This window comes from Mesocricetus auratus, unplaced genomic scaffold (genome assembly GCF_017639785.1).
Source record: "Mesocricetus auratus isolate SY011 unplaced genomic scaffold, BCM_Maur_2.0 Super-Scaffold_100013, whole genome shotgun sequence".
Classification (NCBI taxonomy): Eukaryota; Metazoa; Chordata; class Mammalia; order Rodentia; family Cricetidae; genus Mesocricetus; species Mesocricetus auratus.
Genome location: NW_024429196.1, coordinates 66,933,260 through 66,941,228, shown reverse-complemented (window position 1 = coordinate 66,941,228; position 7,969 = coordinate 66,933,260). Strand labels below are relative to the sequence as shown.

At 44.0% G+C, this 7,969-nt stretch overlaps 1 long non-coding RNA gene across 1 annotated transcript; it reads right to left on the bottom strand.

Moving 5' to 3' along the window:
- Positions 1–345: 345 nt before the first annotated feature.
- LOC121143782 lies at positions 346–7,642 on the bottom strand. Its single transcript, XR_005881106.1, has 3 exons — positions 7,534–7,642; positions 1,913–2,185; positions 346–446 (listed from the first exon to the last, which is right to left on the bottom strand). It is a non-coding gene; the product is annotated as an uncharacterized LOC121143782 (long non-coding RNA).
- Positions 7,643–7,969: the final 327 nt, after the last annotated feature.

The window sequence follows — 7,969 nt, the reverse complement described above, 5'->3', positions numbered from 1 at the left end:
TTCCTCTTCAAAGGGCTGTCTCATCCCTGTGTCATCTCTTTCAGAAGCTGTAACTCCATACAAGAGCCAAGCTATGGATTGTTTTGGAACCACTTGGTGATATAAACACTAGTAGAAAAAGCCCTTAATGAGGGAATTATGAGTATTCAAATATTTACTGTCCAACAGGAAACAGGAGCAAATAATTTACCAGGAATTTTTACACCTAGTAACTAAGCTCCAAATATGAGAAATGTCTTCCAGTGTAAGCAAAAAATAATTGTTTGCAATATAATAATTGCTTTCTTGCAAGTTTTAATCCCAAAATAAAAAATGATAGCTAGTTTCACACACACTTACCCTCTCCTCATGCACAGCTGACCAAACCCACAGTCGGCTTGTTGGCTAAGGTGACCAGAGCTTGAGGTGACAGCTGCGTTCAGGTTTTAGTCATGTACGATGGCGTTCTGTAAAGGAGGAGAAGTGGGACCGTTCGGCAAATAAGAGAAGGGCCAGCCTACTTCCTGTAGGCAAGAAAGAATAATAGAATGCTGAGTCATTAAAAAGAGATTTGTCTGGTTTCATACTGTTAAACTCCCACCATAAAGTCTGGCACCTTTTGCCAAGAAAAAGAATGAGCGAAGCTTTGGGGGAGGCAGAGGCCACCACTTCATCTGCCCCCGAGCCTTCCCCTCCCTTTGAACCTCTTCCTTGGCTGCTCTTGTCCTTGTCATCCAGTCTCCTTCTATCTACCTCAACTTCTTCCATACTATGTCCTAACGCGTACCCATAGTTTTCCATTTGTTAATCAGAATTGTACTTATTATAATTTTTTTATTGTGTGTGCATGAGTATTTTGCCTGCGTGCATGTTTGTGCACCATGTGTGTGCTTGGTGACTTTGGAGGCCAGAAGAGGACATAGGGTCTCCTGGGACTGTAGTGACAAATGAGTATGAGCCATCATGTGGGTGCTGGGAAGCAAACCCAGGCCCTCTGCAAGAGCAGCCGGTGCTCTAACCACTGAGAAATCTCCCCAGCCTCTTCACTTAAGAATGTAATGTGAACCAAACACCTTTATAACTTCTCTGGTCTCTCTAGATCCCTTCCTTCACCATTGCTCCCCCTAGCAAAGAAATCAAAGTTTTGTGTTTTTTTTTACTTGTTTTTGTTTATTTGTTTGTTTGGCATTTTTTTTTGGCTTGGCTCTGGCTATCTATGCTAGATTAGTGATTCCTAACAGGAAAAAGTAAACAGTAGCCTTGCCAAGAAATACAAATGCGGAGAGTTCAGAATTTCTTTAGAAATGTTGACTTGGTAAAAGTCTTTCTGTTATTGAATTTACTTCTTTATTCTGTGTCCTGTGCTAGAAATTTTAATGACCTCTCTCTTTTGGTATTTTCCCCTATTTATTTATTTGTTTGTTTGTTTGTTTGTTTTTTTACGAGACAGGGTTTCTCTGTATTGTTTTGGAGGCTGTCGGTCCAGCCCAGCCTCGAACTCACAGAGATCTGCCTGCCTCTGCCTCCCGAGTGCTGGGATTAAAGGCGTGCGCCACCACCGCCCGGCTTTTCCCCTCTTTATTAAACATAGATTCTTTAGTCATACAATATGGTATGAATACAGTTTTCCCTCCCTCTACTCCTCCCAGCTGCTCCCTATCTCCTCTCCCATCTGGATCCATACCCTTTCTGTCTCTCTTTAGAAAAGAACAGGCCTGTAGGCGAGAACAACAAAACAGAGCAAAGTAAAATATAAAAGATAAAACAAAAACCATTGTATTGAAGTTGGACAAACCAAGCCAACAGAAAAACAGAAGAGCCCCAAGAGAAGGCACAAGAATCATAGACCCCCCTCATTTGCACACTCAGGAGCTCCAGAACATTACTAAACTGAAGGTTATAATATACAAGCCTGTTTAGGCCATGTTCTTACTGCTTCTATCTCTGTAATTTCATATAAGATTTGCTCAGTTGTTTTAGAGGGCCTTGTTCTCCTGGTGTCCTCCATCCCCTCTGTCTTCCCCAGTCTTTCTGCTCCCCCTTCTGCTTCATTTCCTGAGCCCTAAGAGGATGGCTTTGATGGAGACATCTTGTTTAGAGTTGTGTGTTCCAAGGTCTCTCTCTGTGAGTAGCGTCTGGAATGGACCTCTGTATTTGATCCCGTCTGCTGCAGGTGGAAGAGGCTGATGATGGATATGGCACCAATCTATGAATATAGGAGAATGTCGTTAGGAGTAATTTTATTGTTACTTCTTTTTCCAGACAAGTAGCAGACCTGAGATCTCTGGGATATCTAGACTCTGATTCTTGGTGGTTCTTGTTCACCCAAGCAGTGTCAGGAACAGGATCCGTCTCATGGAGTTGGCCGTAAGTCAAATCAGACATCGGCTGGTTACACCCACAAGATTTGTGCCACTAGTCAATTTTGCAGACAGGACAGATTGTAGATCAAAGGTTTTGTGGCTGGATTGGTATTTACTTTTCTATTTTGGTAGCCTGTAGGGTTCCTTTCCACGTCGTGCACAATAGAACATGGGAATGAAGGTTCTATGTAGGCGCCAGCTCAACCTCTCCATGTACAATGAATTGTGTGGGTTTTGTCTGCAGCAATGGGGCCCTGCTCTCAGTTTGTGAAGAGTAAACTATTGTCTTGGCAACATTAAGGATCTCTTTCAAACATCAATGATTTGGAAAAATAAAATAAAAAGAAGGTTAGAGAATATCTCAGACACAAAACATGGAGCATGAAGTAGCTTCTGGAGCACGGGGAGTACTGAGCTGTGGATAACACTGTGCCATCCCCCTTTTGTCTGGCCAGGTCGGCTGTCCCAGGAAAGTAGCCTGCGGGAGGACATGGAAGGGGGGTGATCTACGGCCAGTAAATGTTGCTATAGTATGGATTGTGATTGTCCCTCAAAGACCCATGAGTTAAAAGTTTTGGTTCTGGGTGGTGCTGTTGGGAGGTTCTCAGGTCATTGGGGTCACGCTTCAATGTGACTGGATGGTCGGACATCATCCTTTCCTCCCTCTCTTCCTCTCGCTCCCCATCTGCTCCCTCTCATCTTTAGTTTGAGATGTGACTCTTTTGCTCAGACACATGCTTCCATTCACAGTGTGTCCCAGACCTGGAGGGACAATGAGTGGCACCTCAGTCCTACGATCTATAGATGCCAGTAGCTCCAGTCATAGTAACAACCAACATTGCCTCTGGACATTGCCAAATATCTGCCACCCCTATGGCAAAATCATCTCCTGTTAAGAACTACTGATCAAAATATATTCAAGCACTCAGGACAGAGATACCAGTGACCTGGAGAGAGTTGTGTTCCACCTTCAGAGAGCATGGGCAGGGTCTTTATTTGCAAATCTCAATGTGTGAATTTTGATATGGAGTGAGTGAAATGAAACATGAGTGAGTCAGTCATCACGAGCCACAAATTTACCCTCAAAGAAATAGAGATTCCGCTAATCACATGCTCTTAGCCTTTGCTTAGTCACAGTCACTATGTTTGGGACTTGTTCTGCTATGATAACCACACACCAAAGAAAGTATGAAAAGGGTTCATTCGGTACACTGTAAGCATTCAATAAATGTTTACCGTAATAAATGCTCATTGTTATTACTAGCAGTTATTATCATAGAATATTTAGAGCATATAGCTTTCAAAACCTTTTAAAGTATTTTAGTTGTAGTTTTATTTATTTGTTGTTTATAAGCATGTGGGGGCACACACAAGTGCATGCATGTTACAGCACATGTGTAGGGCCAACAACAACTTTTGGGAGTTGCCTTTCTTCTTCCACCGTGTGGGTTCAGGAATGGAATCTAGGTGTTCACATTTGATGAACCCACCTTTATTGCTGAGCTGTCTTGCTGGAGCTCAGGGTTATTCTAAGCAAGGACTCACAGACTAAGGAGATGGCTTCATTGGAAAAGGGCTTAGCGTGTGAGCATGTGAACCTGGGTTCAGTCCCCCAAGAAGCACCCCTGTAAAAAGCTGGGTACTGTGATGTGCTCCTGAAGTCAGTGCTAGGCAAGTGGAGACAGGGGAATCTCTGGGGCTTGTTGGCTAGCCAGTCTAGAGGACTTGGAGACTCCAGTTCCAGTGAGAGACTTTATCTCAGAAAGTAAAGTGGAGAGGATTGCGGAGATCATTCAGTCAATACAGTGCTGTGACAGCCAACGTCCCTGACTTTATATTTCAGTACGCACACACACACACACACACCACATAGACACACATGCACACACTCACCCATGCATGCACGTACTTACCCATGCATGCATGCACTAGCCCATGCATGCATACAGCCTGACATGGCAGCATGTATCCATAATCCCAATGCTAAGGAGACAGAGTCAGAAAGATCTCTGGAACCTGATGGCTGGCTCGTCTAACTCAGACTGGCAAAATCAAGGATCAGAAAGAGACCCTGGTCTCAAAGACTAAGGTAGAGAGCAATCGAGGAGACACTGGACATTGTCTTCTGACTTCACTTGCACGTGTGTGTGTGTGTGTGTGTGTGTGTGTGTGTGTGTGTGTGTGAACACAGAAACAGACTCAAGGGGAAATACTAACTTATGATGGCCATAATAACCCCTACGGGTTTTCTCATTATCATTGTAATAATTTCAAGCTTGAGTTTCTCCAGTTGTGTTTGATTTTAGTTCTTTGAGACCGTGCCTCGCTATATAATCCAGGTTGGCCTCCAGCTTGAGATCTGACCGCCTTGCTCAGTTTTCTGAGGACTATGATTGCAGGTGGACCCTGTCATACCCATCTATCTGACTTCCTCCTGTTTTATAAACGAGGATGTGGGTTCACAGATAAACCGAAGCTCCTGAATAGCTAGTAAAACAGGAAGCTCAAGGCTGAGTCTAGTTAATTCCAACTTTTAATACCTCCTCCATATTATCTGCTAAGAAAATGTAGAATTGGCAGGACACATACCACAGAGTGGGAAATCCACAGGGGTATGGGTGGGCTCCACTGTGGACATCTGTCTTTTCCTTTGCAGACACAACTACTCCTAGCCCTCCATGTTACACTTTTAGAACATGAAAATCAAAACCTAACCGGCACATTTGCTTTTCTTCTACAACATTCTGGTGCTCACACAAAGCCGTGCATTCTGCCCTAACCTCTGTGGGAAAAGCTTGCCTGACAGAGGTGTTAGATTCTGGGCACCAGCCCCGCTTCTCCTGCACTCAGCACGCACTTGGGTGCAATTCAGAGCAGAGGATTTGGAGTTCTTCATGTGCAACCTTTTCCAAGAAAACCTTTGGCTCGCAATAGCTGTGTCACGGATGGTTTCTGAGAGCCCCGGTTCAAACCATGTTGTCATCTGTGCATGTGGCAACATAAGAGAGAGCCATTTACTGGGCCACACAGCCAAGATCTCTTTGTGGCACGACTTCACCAGATACAGCTGATCGTGAGAGGCCCTTGTCTGGCAGAGCTGAAGCCTCCATGCCGAGCGTTGCCAGGGGCAGGTGACAGAGAAGCAGAAGCTACTGTCTGAGGGCTGAACATTAGAAAAGACTAAATAAGGAATTTGTCACTGCTCCATAAAGATGTGACAGAAGTTAGATTTGTTCTGAATGTTAAATTTGAATTCTGGGAAATATTGACATTTACCATCTGAGAACCCAGAGCTACCTCCCCTACCCCTAGATGTGTGGCTGTTCTTCCCTGACCCTCGCAGGGAGCCACGGCCTCCCCATCTCCCCCTACACACACAGTCTGAGCGAACACTCACTGCTCATGAATACTTCGATAGTGTGGGTTTAAATGGCATATTAAATTTATTCCAGAGCGCATACCTATGGCACGGGGATGTCACATGATGGTATAAGGACCCCGAAGAGCAGTCCCTACTACTAAGTGGCCTGATGAAGGGGAAGAGGCAAACACCAGATCTCAAAGTGGGGGGGGGGTGCGATGATGAGCCTCCTTTTAAAAGGGGACCAGGACATTTTCCATTTTGAAGAAAAGCACAATTTTCTTATTTAAGAATGGTGAGAAGGGAAGAAATAGTCAGGAAAAAGTAAAATTAAATGTGCATTTTGGGAACCAAATAAGTTAAAACACCATGTGAATCTTTTAATTTAGGAAACTCTGGAGAAGATCCTTGTTAATTTAAAATTCACTAGATAATAAAACAGTACACATGAATTAAAAATGCTATTCACAGTGTGTATTCTCCATGCACAGACCATATGTCTAGCACCATGAAGCTGGAGTACCTGCAAACCACTGTACAGCACATATGTACACAATACACTCACATGCTTACACACAAATACACACATATATGTACACATAGTATATGCATGCACATGTACATATGCACATAAACACACATGTACATACACACATATACCTACATACACCACACACACACACACACACACACACACACCACTGTTCTTATATTCAGTGAGGCTAAAGGGAAATGACAAATCTGGAGTCTGCTGTCTCTACCAGGAAACTAAACCTTTGTATGCACACACAGAAAGAAGTCACTGGAGGTTTCTGGAACTCCTCATGGTTGTCTCTGACCACATAATACAACAAGGGTTTTCTAGAAGAAACTATCTCTCCCTCATGGTCCCATGGACATTTGAACATTTTAGATGAACTGGATCATCTCTGTCTCTCTTTCTCTCTCTGGTAAGACAATGAAACATGTGAATGATTTCTGGCTTTACAGAAATTTTTGGTATATTTAGTTATGTGGTGTGTTGTGGGGTGCACGGTACCAAGGTTCCAATGTGGCGATCAGGGGACAGCTCGCCCTAGTCTGCTGGCCCATGGTGCCAGCCCACTGCTTCCCTTCTGCTGATTGGTTCTTTCCCAAGAAACCATGAAAACAGGAGAAAGTGGAAAGTTAGTATTTAAGTAACTCTAAATTTTTCACCAAAAGAATTGGAGCCACCAGGAAGTGGCAGGGCGAATCTTAAGTACAAAAGCAAGCTTTTACTCTCAGCCCAGAACCCTGTGATCAGCAAAATAAGTTATGGAGACTGAAATGGAAATAAAGGTATTCTCAGAAGGACGTAGCCAATGGATATTCTTTCACTTTTCTTCACAATTCTTTTAATGTAACACGTTTGGGCATATTCTTTCCTCTCCTACATACCCTCCCAGTAAGACCCGATTGGTGAAGATATCACATAATTGAGCCACCGAGCATGAAGAAGTCTCACCCCTACTGACTAGCACCCATAGTGCTGGGCGAATCATAATACTGCTAGAGGAGAAAAATACTTACCAGTCTCACCCAGTTATGAAGGCTGCAAGCTACAATAACAGCCTGATGTACGGGCGCAGTGGTGGCACAAATGTTGTTGGAGTAACCAGCTGCATTTTGTTGGATTTAAGGTCACTCCATACCTGATACTGCTAACGAGGCTGAGAATCTGAGGCTAGATAGACCATGGGTCCTAGGGAAAACCTACTAGAATTATTCTGCTAAATGAACATAGCAATAAAATGACTTCTGACACCATATTGCTACACCCCGTAGATCGGTGCCTTGCTCGGCCCTCACCAGAGGATCTTCTTCTTGCAGTAGACAGGGGTTTACACAGAGTCCCATGAGTGGATATGGAGGGAGAGACCTTGGAGCATTCAGTCTGAAATGAGATGTCTGTGTCACATCCTTGCCCTCAAGGCTCTGGGACCTCTGCAGAGGAGGCAGTGAAAGACTGTGAGAGTCACAATTGGTGGGTGATGTCAAGGAAGTAGTGTTTGCCAGGCACAGTAGGATTGATACTCATATGAACTCAGAGATTATGGCAGCAGGCACCGGATCTGCACGGGTTCAAACCCAACAGCACCCCAGCATGGAGAAGTGGGAGTGGACATAAAGTCCCATCTCCAACAAAGAAGCTGTTTGCAATTGACAGCTGGTGGAAAGTGAAAATCACTTTTCTTCAACAGAACAGAACTAGGCATATCAACTTCACCCCAGGGCAAGTCTCATG